Raw genomic sequence first — 18,670 nt, 5'->3', positions numbered from 1 at the left:
TCCCTATTTTTTTTTTTAAATAAGTACGCATAGGGGGGCATGATACTTTATTTAGGATTTTTTAAAAAATTCCAAAATTAATAATTATTTTTATTTTGAAAAAAAAATGTTTACGAAATTAGTATTTATATTTTATGTATGTAATAATTACCTTTAATATTTGCTTATAAACTGATTCAAAGGTTGTAAATGTAGATCTACAACCTAGTGATGAGAAGAATATTTGTACAAAAAGACAAAAAGATAGTGTTATTAATAAAAATATTCTCATTTTTAAAACTCATCAAATTAAAATTTGAAAAAAAAAGTCTGTTGATTGAATGTTAATTGCATTTTGTTAATTTAAAAAAAATTATGCATCTCATTTAGTGTCAGCTTGGTCTTTATATGTTTCTTATTATAATTATGATTTATTATAAAAGCTTATTAGATATATTTACCTATACTTTAAAAGTTAATGACATAACAATGTCAAAACTGTATAGTTGAATTATTTTTAAGTTATGAAATGTTCGTCGGTTTGCGGTAATACCTATATGTTTGAGAGTGTAAGAGTTTGGAGGGCACATTTTCCACACAATATTATCTCCACGATTATACAAGGTTCCTTCAGCTCCTTGCATATATGGCCATATTAATCAGCTAGGAATTCAATTTTTTTTTTGTGTCATCAGAGTAAGTATACCTGTACTTCTACCATTTCTTTTCCAATTCAAGCACACAAAAACTCACTGTTTATACAGTGTGTTATGCGTATCGTCGTGCCATATACACACAATAAATTCACAGCTATATTATATTATAGGATATCTTCATAATAACTCATAACTTTTCTACGTATTAGACTCTTCTATTTTGTTTTAACTTTAATATTCAATATTTCATTGAAAAACACTTCACTTTTAAAATATTTAAACCAATTCTTTCTAAAATTATTTTTTTTATACATTTAAGAATCACAAAAATAAATTATTATTTTATTTTAAGTTTATCTAATCTAAAAAAAAAACTACAAATTGTTTAAGTTGCGAATCAGTATCTTCGAAATATTGACTAGGGAATACAGTGCGTGTATACATACTGTTTAAGTAACAGATTAATATAGATAATAGATAGATATTATAAAGCATCACTTAAAAATGTATTCAGAAATAACTGTGCACTAATGTCTATTAAAAAATATTCACGGGTTTGGATGACTTTCATTTTCAAAACACTTCCCGAACCACAAACAATAACTACAGAGATAAAAAAAAAAACATAATTGTGAATTCGTCAGTATAATTATCAGTAATGTACACTTACAAAGAATAGTTAATTAAAATAAGTACATTCAACACAAACATATTTTATATATTTAATTGATGTGATAAAAATGTAATTTGTAAAATATTTTTTTAATGAGCATACGCCCTAAATATCCTTATACCATAGATATATAACTTACATATAATATAAATATATTTTTACTTATTATTAGCTATTACTCATTCATCTATAGAAGAGTAAAACATATGAAAATATTTTGATATGATAATAATAATATATTAGAATATAATTAAATATACCCATTTAAATTCCTGAAATAGGCACGTAAATATTGTAATTCATTTTATTGTGATATTTTTTTTAAGAGTTAAGTCTTTTATGCTTTTCTTTTTAAATCATGAGTGGATTTAAAGTAATTATTTGTGAACAAAAAGATGACTTGTTATTTGGGTGACGAGGAGGAGAAAATAATAGGTGACACTTGCTCCCTTATGGACAATGATGCTGCAGGTTCAATAATTATTGAATTCCGACAACTTTTTTTTAGTTTATTCCCTACTTATATTTATTATATTTATGTTTCCCCACTCTTATAATATAATGTTATAAGTTATAACATATTATGTTCAATTATGCGTTCTTGAATTGGTATCTATCACATTATCTATATATTATATAAAAATGAATGCTTGTTTGCCTGTCTGTGTGTGTGTCCTTTATGCATTCCTAAACAGCTTGACCGATGTTGATGCAATTTGTTATAGAGATAGATTAGATCTCTGGGCAGAAGATAGAATTTAAAAAGGGAAAAGACCAACCCCGAGAGGTGCCCAAACAGGGATTTTGAGATTTCCAATGTAAATTTTTGTTTATAAATGGTTACTATGGGTTTTAAAGCTATTTTAATAATAATTATTGGTTGCCATATTGGTTGAAAATGGTTGCTAAAACATGTTTATTATTCATATTGAGTTGACATTTTTAATGGGCAATGAAGTGCACGGGATCAGCTAAGTTTAGGTAAGATACGTCAAACTATTGCATTATAATATACAATATGTAATCTATTTTGTTTACCTCCAATTCCTCTTTTATATTTTGCAGCTCACAACACAAGATGGTTTCTTGTACTTTGAAAATAAGTAATAAGACACCACGGCGACACCAAAAAATGAAATTCCAGAAAAAAATTCAATCGATTAATGCAATTTACGAAAGTTTCAAAATAATATGTCAAACGCATAACAAACAATACCTTTATATACTTTGTTTATTCGTAGACCGTAGTGATATATATATAATATAATAATATGTATATTAATTATACTAATCCTTGAATTCGTATTTATCACATTATAAATATATACATTTATTATATCAGTATTAAAATTTAGTGAAACCTGTTCACAGGCCCAACACAAGGAAAGGCCACACACATTTTATTTGTTCACAGAAGCTATGGAAACTTCATTATATACAAACTTGGCATTTAAGACTAAGTAAACATTCAACGCTCCGCTCAGAATCCAAAAAATATTTAAATATATTTAATTTAGGGGTTTAATAAACATGGATGGAATATAAATGAGTGGTATTTTTTTCCGTTTCTTAGCAGCTCTGTTTTTATTTTTGTTGTAATTTGTTAAATCTTTTCGATTTGAGATTTGTAATGGTTTACGAGATTTGGTGTATTGTGTATTTATGTTAATCATGGCTCGTGGTGCTTCTTAATGTCGAGCTACGAATTTTATTACTGAAAACCCTTTATAAACACGGGAAAGTGCCGTTTAAGTTGGTCATCGCAGCCAAGGGGCGCATAAGACGGATATTGTGTTTCACATTTAAATCGGAGTAGGTATATAATATACGAGACATTAATTTAATAATTATGTATTTTTGTAAGTAAAAACTTCTTTAATAAAGTAATTTCTAAATAATATCCATCCATGTTCACGAAACACCCTATGTATATATAATTACTAATTATACTTTTTAAATTTTAGTTGTCTTCTCTTCATGTTATATAAATGTATAGTGTAGGCTATAATATACATCTTAAAGATTACAGGTAGTGTACTTACCTAGAACTAACTTATACATCATATAATTGACATAATACTATATTATGAACATAATTATACCTATTATTTGTATTACTTTTTTTAAATTAAAGTTTTTTTTTTATCGCACAATTTGTTACACATACAATGTATGTACTTACTGACGTACTGGTCGTACTGTATATACAATATGTGATATATATTATGATTAATGAAGTAAAAAAAAGATATGATTCCTAGAATGGAGAATTCTCCAACTGGAGGAATTTCGACATAAGTTTAACAATTATTGTTATACAAAAACTAGCAAGATAAGTATGTTTCAAAATATTATTAATTAGGTACATTACTTATTGATAGTGTTATATGTAGGTTATCATAAACCACTGTTACCTGACTTGGTAATTAATTGTTATATTTTATCATTTCAAATATAATTTATTTTACTTAATATTTTACAACTAAATAACACAGAAATAAAATAGTTATTTCTTATGTGTTATAATACTTATGAGTTTTTACTATACGAATATTAAACAACTAACATAATTTCGATTTTTTACAAAATGTATGTGAAAGTTTTTAAATTTTCTTAAATGATCATCCTTTTTTGTTTTGTTTAAGTCTATGTATTTAGAAAACAATCATTATTTTTAATTAACATAGGCAGTCTTTTTCATTTATTTATATAAATTTAAAACTATAAGAGACTTCAATAATGCAAATTGTTAATTAGATAATATTTTTTTTTCTACAATAGAGATAGAGACTTAAAAGTTTAAACATAAGCTTCTAATAGAATCTATATGATTTTCTCCTTTGAGTTCATGTAAAAATTAAAATTTTCTATTAAGGAGTTAGGATATACTAAATTCCTAGTACTTACCTACATTATTTTTTATTATGAAGATATATCATTACAAAATCAATGAATTTAATTAATTTTTAAAAATTTCTTGAGATTCGTTGTCTAAATTGTGTGTTAGAGTTTAAATACAAGTTAGTATTTTAGTGAGAATCGTTTGATGTTCGTTCGGGGGCCTAGAGACCTATTGGAACCATTCGGTTAAAATTCCTTGTTATATTCAGAAGCATAAAATATACATAGAAAGTGTGCTGCAACTTTTAGAAGGTATTTTATAATAATATAGGCTATAAATTATTTAGGTAAAAACGTTTGGGAACCACTACTGTATAGTGCGTAAGTATGTGGAGTTATAGACTTTTATTGAGTTGCACCTGACGATATATAAGCATAGCCAATTTTTTTTATTAATTGTAATCCGTAACAAATCTACTTGAATCAAGAAGTAGGTACCCATCAAGAAAAAAAAATTATAACGAATAAGTGAGTAAAAAATATAATAAATTAACTATTTTATAAAAACGATAAATGTCATGTATCCAAATTTGGTCCAAACGGGTTGTATTTTTTTAGCGCTTTGCCTGCTTATTTAATGTACGCTAACGTTAACGTGCCATGACCTTTATAAAAATTTGTGATCAAACGGTCAACAGCCATGGCGTTTATATAACCTATCCAAAATGTGTATACCTTTCATATAGCCAAAATATAAAAGTTTTATTGATATTCTTTTATTCATTTGTACTAACTAAAAACAAATATTATAGGATTTATTAAACAATGTATAATTTTGTAATTTTTGGGAATATTATTGTGAAAAATAAAACTATCAATACCTAACTACCTATAATTATTAAAACCATGAAAATTGGAAATATTTTTAACATATTATTATCATTCAATGCAACTGAAATAAAAAAAATTCTGCTCTTCTATAACCGTGCGTAGGTATTCATACTCTGTTTCGTGGGTACCTAATTGTTGTGAATTTGTGATAAAATTTTTTTTTAATGTAACTGTAACATGCTGTAGTAATAATAAATATGACATGATGATGTGACTTGGGTACTTATGTAATTCACTTATCAACACCAGTTTTGTTGCTGACAAACAAATCTTGCTATTATCTCCTAAAATAAATGATGTAAAAATTAATTCATATACCTACATATAATATCACATACATTGTTGAGCGATTAAAATAAGTATTTTATTGTATAATATAATATTATGTTTTTGACCCACAGAAATTAATTGCTTTATAGTTTATACGTATATACTACATTACATGGATGTTTTTAATATATTTTATGGTTCGCCTTGATCTAATGGAAACAGATATTTTTACTCGGCTATTGGCAGCTTTTAATTAACCAAAATGATTCGTACAAACGTGAGACGTGGAGTATAGTCAATTAAAGAAAAAACTATTTAAATTGCATTGCTGATGATGTCTTTATGCTGTATAACATAAGTTCTTTAAACATTATATTACTATTCCTATATTAGTATATTATAGTCTTATCATTCAATAACGTGTATTTCTTTTTAACCCACATTAAAGAACATTTAAGACGCAAGAAACCTATTATCGATAAATTGATAAAAAAATAATAAAATATGTACAATACACTCATCGGGACCATTCTATATAATATTATTTTGTAATAATTTAATGCACTTTATTATTGTGAATGGAATATTGTGGATACAGTTGAACAACAGTAGGAAGTAAGTTTAATTGCCACTGTTAACATTTACGATAACGTAAAACGTTGTGCCATCGCCCAACGACTATATCGTGTAGCTTTTATTATTATTATAATATTATGTACGTAGAAAGGTAGGTAGGTAGTCATTAGTTTAAAATAATAACGTGTGTATGTCGGTGTACCGAATAGCTAATTACTATTTTGTACGAACAATACTAATATTACTTTATGGGTTATAATATATAATATATATAACTATTAACTACACACGTTAGGCTGATAATTGACCTAATAATTAACACAAAACACGTGGAGGTGTCTCGTTCGTGAGATTCTATAACAAGGAAAGAAATTACTAAATTTAACGATCGCTTCGAATACGCTGGATTTTAATATTGTACTGCAACTGCACAATTATTATACAAGAACAAGAGTGTATAATAAATCATAATATGAACTGCATATAGGTATACTCTGCGGGTTCCAGCTCACGTCCGTGTAACCGTGTGCCACGGTAAACTTTGAAAAAAAATTAAATTTATAAATGCTAAAATATTTAATATTGATTGTAAATATTAATAAATTAATAAACGGCTACGTGCTAAGTACTTGCGTCTCCCCAAAAGGTAAATTATAAACTTGACGTCGTGTATTCGATAGGTACCGGCTGACTTGCACTCAGTCATATATATAACTTACCTATACATACATATGTCGAATGTAGTAATATGTACCTATTCTGTAACTATATATGTACGTATAATATGTGTTAAGATAACGTCTCACATGAAACATATTTTTTCCGGCAATTTTTATTTGATTATAGTTATTATTATTATTTTTATGTGCTTATTGTGAAATTATATACTAATAGGAAGCACAAATTATTATTAATATCGCTCCGTTTGTCAAATTATTGTATCGATATAGGTAGTTTATAGGGACGCAACTAGTTTTTAAAAAAAGGCAAGCTAGAACACTAATTACATATACAACCTTTTTTTATTCAGGCGCAATTACCTATACTGATTATATAACTTCAGACGCAAGAAGCGTGTACCAAAATAAATATCAGAAAAAATAGTTGTTATACAGTGTGCGGCGTGTGTTTGGGTGATTCGAGTGAGTAACTCTGTTTTACTACTCGTTTACTCACTGGTACACTGGTAGGTAGTTGGTATAGGTACGAGGCCTTCGTACAAGTGATTTGGTAAATGGTTTTTTAATTTTTAATACTTTTTATGTTGCTTTAATTAAGTACCATAAAACTCCATTAAGTACCAATTAAGTTTACTGGTATTAGTATACTTAAACACATTAACAAATCTTTGTTAATTGTAATAAATGATTTCATACTATATAGAATATTTTTTCTCAAGTAAAACGTTTACATTAGTTGTTAAAAAATAACTGTTTAACAAAATTTTCCCATGCTGCTGCTTTATTACTGATGTGATGGTCACTAAAATTCTTTAATATAAGTATTATATTCTTAATCATTACTGATACAATATAAACTTTACATATTATTATTTCTTTATAGATTCGATTTTCATCTGTTTGTTTTGTTTTGTGGTTTTCAATCGTAAGCAGTTTTGATTTTTTTTTTTTAAATAAACGAATTTTGTTTTTTCACATTACCATTATTGTTAAAGGTTGATTGTTAAGTATGGTTATTTCTATATGGTCACATTTTACATATACCGATTGTATAAGTATATTATGGTAATGACATCTTAATATTTTTAAGAATTTATTATTTAGTTGAATGTTCAATATGCATATTATAGTTTATACTGAAGTACTAAAACTATAGTGTACCTATACATATTCTCTACATTAGTAGGTAAATAATAATAATAATTGTTAAACGGTGCCACGCCCTGCGAGTTTCCGGTCACTATACAAAGTTCCTCTTTGCTCCTCATGATCTCTTTGTTCCATTTTTTTCTTTTAAAACTGCCTCTGGTTATCTATATTATAATGATATGATTAAAATGTATCCCTTGTACACAATATTATAAAATCAATTTAAGTTGAAATGTCGACAGGGTTCGTTATCCATAACGACTTGGGTCTTGAGTCTTGGCCCACGCGGCGAGTGCAGACATTGTATAATATGCTTTATTTGTCGAGTTTCTCCACCACTAAATATTTAATTTTTTTTTAGACACTAGACATAATACGACGTAATCTGTATAGATTGTTTCAACATTTGAATATTAGCTTACAGCCCATAATTTATACTAACCAGTCATCAGGAAAAATGTCAAGCGTATACCACGTAATTGAGTAGGTCACTGTGTTCAATTTGAATTCAATGATAAATCATTGTATACGATGAAAAACGATACTAAGCATAGGCGGTCTACCAGCCTATATATTATATTCAAGGATATTTTATTATATACTTATTTATATTGATAATGGACATTTATTTTCCTATACTATCCACACGTGGTATTTAGTCGTGGGGTAGGTTGAACTAGTATTTGGCAAAAACAAACCACATGTACTATAATAATCGTTATAATATTTTTTATATAATATCACTAGCTGTCATTAACTTAAACGGCATTGCGTAAAGTAAATAATAATGTACGCAATAAATAATGAGATGATTAATAACGATAGTTCCAGGTGCCCAAAATAAATATATTTTTAATTAAAACAGACTAGGTAATTCAAAGCCATTTAAACCACATACATATTCACTCCGTTCTACGGTACTATTGACTTACAAGTTATTAACAATCATATATGATATATAAATATATAATTTAATAATAATTTATAGAGCTAGGATTCATTATATTATGCATTATAAAATAGTAAAATATTGAATAAATTTAACAATATTTTCCGAAATATCATTGAGTAAAAAAGAAGCTTCTTATAATTAAAAAAAATATAATTAAGTTACTTAAAATATAATATTTGTTAGTCTTACTTTTAAATAAATTCATATCATTTTTACATTTTTTTTTTGTCTAAGACAAAATCACTGATTTTATGAAATTTAAATTAGTAGCATAATATGGTGTGGCATCTAGCTTTTTACACTACTTTCATTTAAATATTCCAAACAACATGCGTTATTCTAATTTCTATAGGTAACTACTTGCAATATGCAATGATATCCACTATACTTAAAATATACAAAATAAAAATAGATCATGACGTGTAATGTGTTGACTATGAACCAATTCGTGGACATAACTAACCACATTAGTAAAAAAAAAACACTGCAAACAAATATTCCAATCCATATTAATCCTAGCTAATAATTAATAATATAAAAAATACTATGTTTTATGTAAAATTGAGCTTAACATACCATTTACAACTAATAAGAAAATAAACTCTGATTATTAGATTTGATAAGTATACTTAAGATCCACTTTTCCAATTATTTAGATAAATATTTCAATATATATATAGGTTTTATATTTCTTAAAAGTAGTTTTACAAAAATATAAAATAGATATAATATTGGATTTAGTATTTAATATGTATTATACTCTAGTCTCTGACGGTTTTTCTTCTTCATCTTCTTCTTTGTAGTCGACCATTAAGATCATACATTCAAACACAGATCTTACCATTTCCCTCTATCCATCGATAAGACATTCCATTCGGCATTTGGGTCCATCATATTTTGTACGTCCCTCCTGACTTGGTCTTCCCATCTTAGTCGGGGACGCCCCAAGGATCTCTTTCCTTGGGGAGTCCCACATTGAACCATTCGAATTAAAGTTCCTTCCTTTCTCCATGCATGTCCTGCCCATTGGAGTCTCCTTTTTTTAATTTCTCTTATTATATCAGGCATTTAGTACAACTGTTTAAGCTCTTCGTTTTTTCGAATTCTCCATTCCCCGTGGTCTCACTTATACACGGTCCGAAGATTCGTCTTAATATTTTTCTTTCAAATATTAGTAGTCTGTTTTGGTCTGATTTCCGTAATGTCCATACTTCACAACCATACATTACTACTGGACGGATGAGGGCGCGATACAGTTGTATCTTGAGGTTCTTCGATATCATTCTCGCCTTTAACAAATTACTTAGTCCGTAGTAACACTATTATTACCGGATTGGAGTGTTGCTTTTATTTCAGTAAGTTTATCGTTTTTTTGTGTCAATATCGATCCCAGATATTTTAACTCTTGCACTCTCTGAAACTTGTACTGCCCAACTTCTAAAAACGACGGTTTTTACAAATAAAAAAATGTTGATAGATTAATATTAATTACTATAATTTTCAAATCAAAATAGCTGATATTACCTTCCAAATTCAAACATATTATCCTTACTACGCAAAATTAAAAACTCAAAACACGGTCGTTCAAATTTCCATTAAGATACAAAAACATTTTCAAAAACTTCATCTGCTTAAAAACTAGCAAGAAAAAAGTATGTTTCTCATTTAAAAAAAGAAGTGGGCATATTAACAGAAAATAATAAATGGTACTAAATGGTACAACAAATTTAAGTATTTGAAAATATGGTCCTTAAAATATATACCCAGTTAAAAATGTAAAAATCAAAATTTTACTATAATATGTATTATGAGATAATAGAATGGGGGTTAGCATGCTTGGTGAATCACTCTGTATATTTATTATTTTTATAAGTTGACCATTCATTTTAAAATACCGATTTTTTTTAATAGTTGACCTAAAACGTATTCGTATACCTAAGGTGATGTTTATACTTTTATTTTTTCTCCTTAGTTTGAACCTTATCAGTTTTTGCAACTATTATACATATTAAGAAGTCAATTATATACAATATACATAACACAAAATAACCAACGGCTTAATTAGATGCTGAATGGTAACCACTCGGTAGTAACGTGGTTATCTCATTAGTTATAAAAATAAATACATTTAAATTGTATGTCCAATACTCATTATTTTCATCTTAAAAAATAAATTTAAAAATATTTGTATCAATTATTATTGTTATTAAGTTTTAAGTCAGCTGTTGACTTACAGTAGAACGGTGTGAATGGGTCTGTGGTATACAAATATCTAGGAAATAGCATAACATTCAAAAATGATATATATTTTGAAATGTTGGTTTTAGTATGAACTTATTATAATGAGGAACCTTGTATTACAAAAATGTTGTGATCGAATGAAAATATTTTAATCGATATTTAAAGAAAAAAAACAAAATTAAATCAAAAATAGCAATTATCTACAAATAACGCAAACAGAATCAAAAAATTTTTAAAATTATACCAAACAAAATGTTATTATAGAAAATTATAATATAAACATTTGGTAAAGATGTCAGGTGTCTACGATTATTTGTTTTTAGGTTAGGTACACCAAAAAAACATAATCAATTTTGTCCAAAAGGACCAAAACTGGTTTTCCTTAAATTGTCCCATTTAGCACTTAATTTTAGATTCTGAGTGAAGCGATGAATGTATTGATTTTACAATGATGTGTGTGTGTGTTTTTTTAAATGATTATTTGTGACTATGTACTGTGTACACGATAAGGAGGCGAAACAATGCTCTGCCATCTATTCCTGTCTTCTACTGCTTCTCTCCATCTGGTATCGGGTTCTATATTTTTGATTTCTTTCTTCGCACAATCTTCCCATCTTAGTTTAGGTCTACCTAAAGGTCTTTTTACCATAGGGCCTTCTTCAATCACCCGCTTAACTAACGTTCCCTGTTTCCGCCAAGCACGACCTGTCTTCGTTGGGTAATCTCTAACTATATTCGACTTCTGAAAAAGTCTTTGGAGTTCATAATAATATAATTTTCTCCATTCTTTGGTTTGTTTATTGAAGACTGCAGGGCCGTAAATTTGTTCGTAGAACTTTTCTTACGAATCTCATTAATCTTAATTCTTTTGTTTTTCACAGTGCCCACGTTTCCGAGCCGTATATAGAACAATCGGTCTTAGTAGTGTCATATGTAATCATATACATCTTTATTTTTAGGTTTTTGGATAGGACCTTTGATTTTAGTACTTTTCCTTGTCCACGATATCCAAAATGATATCTACAAAATTTCTACCAGAAGGAGTGCTTCGATTTCGACATAATATAGTATCCTTTATTTATTTTTTTTTGTCAGTCATCACCTTTTAGGACAGTAAAAATACTTAAATTTTCTTTATAGGCTAACTGACCGTCTTCGCTCAGAATCGTTTTTTCGTATATAAAGATATTATATCATTGAGTTTAAATTTAACACTATCCATTACAGTTACCCACTTTTAAGCTTAGGTACTACTGTACAGCAGAGCAACACCCACTTAGGTTTCTTAGTTATTCTTATAATTGATAATATTTTCAAAATATTTTAACTTGTTTTGTGCTGTTAACAGACATTTTCAAATTTTAATTGTTTTAGTTTTTTTTCTGTGAATGTCAATAAAATATTATTCGTTAGATCAAAAAGCTTGATAAGGTAATACAAGATTCCAGATATACTGTTACAATAGCAATTGAAAAATATTAAAAATACATAACACAATTTTTATTTATAAGCATTTAAATTTCGAATTTTGACAACATTTATCAAAATCTCTAAAATTATCAATTATTGTGATTAAAAAATTATAAAATATTCAATTTTTATAAAATTTTAAACAAAGATTCTCATAAATAGTTCATAGTGTAAACAAAAAATCTAAAAATATATATATATAAACAAAGACCCACTTATTCACCTTTTTATTTTTTTTTTCACGGTAATTTTGTATAGAATTTTTTTTCTATTGAGCCTCTCCAAAGTACCGACTGTAGATCCCATTTGCTATCAAAAACCACTCTCAAAGTTGAAAATTGGAGCATTTTTACTTATCTTAATGGTGTGACAAACGTCAAACACAAAACTAAAAGCAATGTAAAATAAAAATAACAAAACACACATCGTTATTAAATCAATTCATTATTCGCTCCCCTCATAATCTAATATTATGATGTCAAAAGTAGTTGAATTAACTAACAACGTCATAAATTACTCGATGATTAGATTTTGGACTTGTTCACACTATACAAGAACAAAATTTACGAGTTCATCGTGAAGATTTATTTATATTATTTAGTCTTATACTGTGATGATGAATAGTACTAAATTTCTATTTCTAACACTTCAAAAGGCTACGCCCAAAAAATGATCTATATCCATACAATCATTTTGCCATTCCCACGAAACCTAATCAGTAGTAATGAAGTAAAAGTAGAAGTAGAATATACAAATATACAAATATACAATTAAACGAAAGCCCAATATCAGAATCATAATCTCGCATTTTTAAATGAAATGTATTAAAATACATTACGCCCTCGGTAGATTTAAATAGTTAAAAAAAATGATTTATCGTAAAATATTGAACGTTATGATTTTTAATTACGCTTTATTTTATTTACTTGATGAAGACAATGTGTTATTGTTATTGCTATAGGTAATATATAGGTTAACATTGTGATTTAATAAACTTGAATTCTGGGAGTCATAATTTATTTTTAATTGGATTTCCCATACGAATACGATTACTAGGTGTAATATAATAGTAACTATTATGATATGATATAAAATTGTACAGTCTTATTTTTCACCGAATAAATCATAAATAATAATTAATGTAGTTAAAAGCTTATACAATGTGGATACAAAATACAAATACATTTCATATATTTGATGACTAGAATTTGAATTTATAAATTATTACAATTTACAATAGATTGTATTATGAAAGAAAGATTATATATTAATTTCCACACTTGACGATTAATGGATTATAGATATATTTTTGAAATGCAATACGAATTAATTAAAATTGATGTATCAAAAATAATTACATAATTCGACACGACATAGATGGTATAATAATGTTGCGTATTTCGTGCTTATCGGCGGTACCTTTTTCATAACACTATTCCGTACGTTAAATTAATTTAATTTTTGTACAATGTTGCCAAATGTCGAACTGTACAAATTAATTTATAGAATAATAAACGGTCCAAAAAGCTTTTATAAAATGTACAATAGTCAATTTCATAGTTTTCACACACCGATATTATCAATTATGTTTCAGGTAATACTACGATTAATGAAGATGCAAGTAGAAACAATAACATACATAAATTCAATATCAAGAGAAAAACCTATCCATAAACACAAACTTCTCTATCCGATTTAAGACATCAATCCAGATCTTAATAATTGTATCATTTTTAGAAGAGCTACTTATTAATGTTTCTACAGAAACTATTTTAAACTAATTAATGGCCCTACACTAAGCTTACCAGTTAAAACTTTTAAAAAAAAATTATAATAAAATAATAAATTCATACTATATAAAATAATAATATAATAATACTATATATAAATGCGAGAGTAACTCTGTCTGTAAGGTACGTTTTCACGGTTAGGTTAGGTTCACTGATTTTGATAAAAATTTGGTAAGGAGGCAAGGAGCTAGGTACTTCAAAGTGCCATTAGAAACGACATAAGTCACATATTTTTATGATCGAAAGTCGATTGTGTGGATAGACATTTGATATTTGGAGAGGGTGTTGATTGTATGTCGTAGGCATAGCTGAAGAAGTGTTTTTTAGAAATTCGATCCCTAAGGGGGTGGCAAAATTTGTATGGAAAATAATACTTTTATGGTCAAATTTACTTGAACCTTGGAATAATTGCTCTTCGACACTGAAACTCGTATAACTTAAAATAACATGCCTACTAAAACCTACTATAACCTAGTAAATTATATATAATTATGTAGTACTATTTATTTATTAATATATTTTATAATAAAATTACTTATGCCGATATATTATACCAAAAATAGTAACTTCGTCAAAGTACATAACATTGTAAATTATTTATTTTAATTTTTACCGCTGTATTAATAATTATAATTACCTATAATATATTAATATTTACCATATTATTTTAACCAAATTGTATTTATAGGGAATATTATTATTTTGAAGTATTAATATTTTCTCGTAAATGAGAAATTAATGTTTATCCCTGTCGACTATCGTAAGGGCTACAAAGAACCATAGTAACTTCTCCAAAACATAAAATATTTAAATCAAACAATATGCATTAGGTACACATGGAATTAAGGTAGCCGATAGATACATACTTCTTTGTAATTTACTAATTTACATTTATGTATACTGTTTACAAATCACAAAAATAAAACAAAGTCAATTATTTTTATGGCAAGTTTACAAAAAGGAACAAAAATAATAATAATATTCAAAATAATTACGATACCGAGGTATTATACGTACCTAATATGAATATTGTATACTGTACCTACTTAATACTATTACATTTCAACCATTTCCATAAGTCATAAAATTAAATCACTCAAATAGGTACCCTCGTACGAGTAATATTATAGTTTGCAGCAGTCCACCAGTCTAAAAATAAATATTTTTTTATGTTGCTCAACTAATAATACATCATAACCATTAGAAAGGTCAATTGTTAATAATAATCAATTATCAATTTAAAATGTAGAATTTTAATCTCATTGTTTTTAAGTGCGTCGTGCATATTGTTGACCGCTGTGAAAGGTTAGGTTTCTATTATAGCTACCCAAATAGCAACTTTAACAATATACTATACTCCTCTGAGTACCCCCGCCTCTTAATTCCGTTCTCTGTAACTCAATTAGCATCACTAATTCTGGTGGCGGTGTTTGGTTGATAATAATGGAAATCGCTAGGCGTCTTGAGAACGAAAACAAGTTTCTGTTAAGTCCCTTGTGGCTTGAATTCTTCAAACATAAATAACAATATATACGCTGTAGACCCTTTTTTACGTGAAAACAGGTTTTGTCCAAAAGATTCGTGTACAGTTTCATTGAATGATAATATATAGTCACTATATTATTTTGTCAAATATAATTCACATTAGTTGTATAATCTTTTACCGAGTTTATTTCATGTACAACTGTGGCCGTGTATACAGCTGTTACATTGAAACGGTAACAAATTAGACTTATTCATAAGTCATAACCATACAAGTCAAAAACTTTACCGTCTTTACTTATATTATTATTATTATTCTAAGTTATATTCATGATATTTTCAAATGTATTGTGTATTATCAGACGACATTACGACGTAAATATTAAACACGTGTGTGTGCCTATCTACCGCACCTACTAACTATCGGGTGTGATGTATTTGTAATTTGTGATATAATATCAAATAATGCGTTTTCATCACGTCATATAGAACCTATTTCTAGCACGATACAATTAATACAATGTTGTACCGTACTATTTTTGTCATAATATTATAGTTTGGTAAATCATAATATTATCATGAAATTATTTTCACGGTTGCACGAATTGTATTTTCTTTTTTATATATACACACACGACATAGATACACAATACACGCAGTAAGCAATCAATACTATTTTGTGAAATATCTCAGTTTTTCGTTTCGTCACCTTGAAATACATCAAACGCATACCTTTAAGTAACATAATATTTAAATACATTAAGGTAACCTATTTATTATAATATCGTGTGCTTTGCCCGAGCCCTACATGCAGTCGAACAATTGAATTTATTATTTTCTATAATCTAACACTGAATTCACATTGACGTGAAAATATCTCGGAGGTTAGTATAAACTATAAAGAACGTTCGTTATAATATGCATTATAGAAAAAAAAATCGGATCTAATTGAGCGAGAATGGAGAATGTGAACCTAACTTAATGGTTAACTATTACCATAATAATGTAAACTAATAATACGTTTTTACGACGTTTTTTGTATCAGAAACCATTTAACGAAGTGGGTAAGTACCTACGTTTAATAGAAAGAAGCGTTTCATCATTCTAATTATATTTATTATATTATTATTTTAAACAAAATACGTGCTTGCTATATAGCTAGTGTGGCGAATATAGCCTTAAACAGTTTGGTGAAATATATTTTCGATTCAGTTTACATAACATTATATTATTATTGTGTGTATGTGCATATAAAAATAAAAAAAACATTGTTTTAACGTGCCTGATATATTGTAATTTAAAATAATGCGCGCGATGAGAATAATATAATATCAAATATATATTACGTAAAATACGTAAGACTGCAACCACGATAGATGCGTGTAGAAAGTCCTATAACAACGACGAATGTTGTGCGCCCATTAAATAGTTTTCGTCGTAAATTATCGAATTTGATGTCACATCCAGTGTCACCGCGCCACAGCGAACCGTTCATTAAAATAATCAACAGTTGGAAAACCTATATATGTATACAATACCGGAATACGTGTTATCATGTATAGGCGTATAGCATAATATTACTATGAGAATAGAATTGTGTTTATTAGCCAGCCAGCCAGTTATCACGTACAAAGACGCGCTTCATATTATAATCGACTGTTTATAATGATATGTGCTTTTGTATAATATATAAAGTGTATTGCATAATAATATTCAGTAGTTTTGGACATTGGTTTCGGTACCTACCTATGTTATAAATTATAATATTATTGTGTTTAATGAGTGCTAACGTTAGTTTTGCATTGCTGACTGCACGTCGTTAATTTTATTTCCACCGGTGTAGGTACCTGCAACCTATGTAGTAGTACGGCTATACCTAATAATATTATACACACAGTCTTCAACATCTTGCACACACACATAATATTAATTATTTGATTGTATAATAGTTTATTATTTAAAAGTAATTCTGTAATGGCGACGCAATCGCGTGTATCTGCTACCTATATTGTACAAAATATGTACAATATATTATTACCTACAGTCTACACTAACCAAACGAACCGATACAATTTTTCTTTGTTGTCAATAGACAATAATTATTGTATGCGTACTATATTTGCCTATTTACTTACCGTACTCGTACCGTCTGTACTGAGTACTTCCGCTCTATATATTTTCTATAATATATTATGTTGATGACTTTTGCAACTTTTTTTGAAAATCATAGACGATGCTTTCATAACTTAAAATGTGACTGACAAATTCCAGACTGACAAACCGTCCCCGCTCAGAATCGTTTTTCTTATACAATGATATTATATCATTGAATTCAAGTTTAATACAATCCACTATACATCGACCCACTTGTCGTGTACCCTACTGTACAGCAGAGCGGCATCCACTTACCCGCATTTTATTGTGTATTTTTTTGTCGTTTTTAGCATCTTAGGCAGTTTAAGAGACTTTTAAGGTAATTTTTTTAGTTTTAGGAATTTTTATTTTAACTTTTCTGTAACGATAATTGATAAATTGCGAGTTAATTATTTGTCATTATTATATTTTGTATTGTCCACCAATTGAATAATTTAATTTTAAAAAATACTTCAAAACAACATTTTTAATTGCTTTCATGATTGGAACCAGTTATTATTATGTTAAATCAAAATCATGTGTGTCAATAAATTGTAATTGTAATTTTAAAATCAATAAATAATTTTAGTAACGTAAATTGTTTTATTTGCTTACTTTTTATAAATATTTAAGTCATTATCATAGTCTACAATTTTTTAGGGAATTTGTATAGGTTTTTGTGGATCAATATCCGGGCCCTAATCATAATTTGTTAGGGTTCAGAAATACTCTGGAAGTTAAAACCGATGAAAATGCACATAAAAAAAAAATATGAAAAAAAATTATTAATTATTAGTTACATACTTATACCTAATGGTATATTAGTAGATTACAAAATCACTTTTGTATTAAAAATACTAATGGCATTTGGTGAGAAAACTTGTTGG

Source organism: Metopolophium dirhodum, chromosome 1, assembly GCF_019925205.1.
Source record: "Metopolophium dirhodum isolate CAU chromosome 1, ASM1992520v1, whole genome shotgun sequence".
Lineage (NCBI taxonomy): Eukaryota > Metazoa > Arthropoda > Insecta > Hemiptera > Aphididae > Metopolophium > Metopolophium dirhodum.
Note: the sequence above shows the minus strand (reverse complement) of the source record.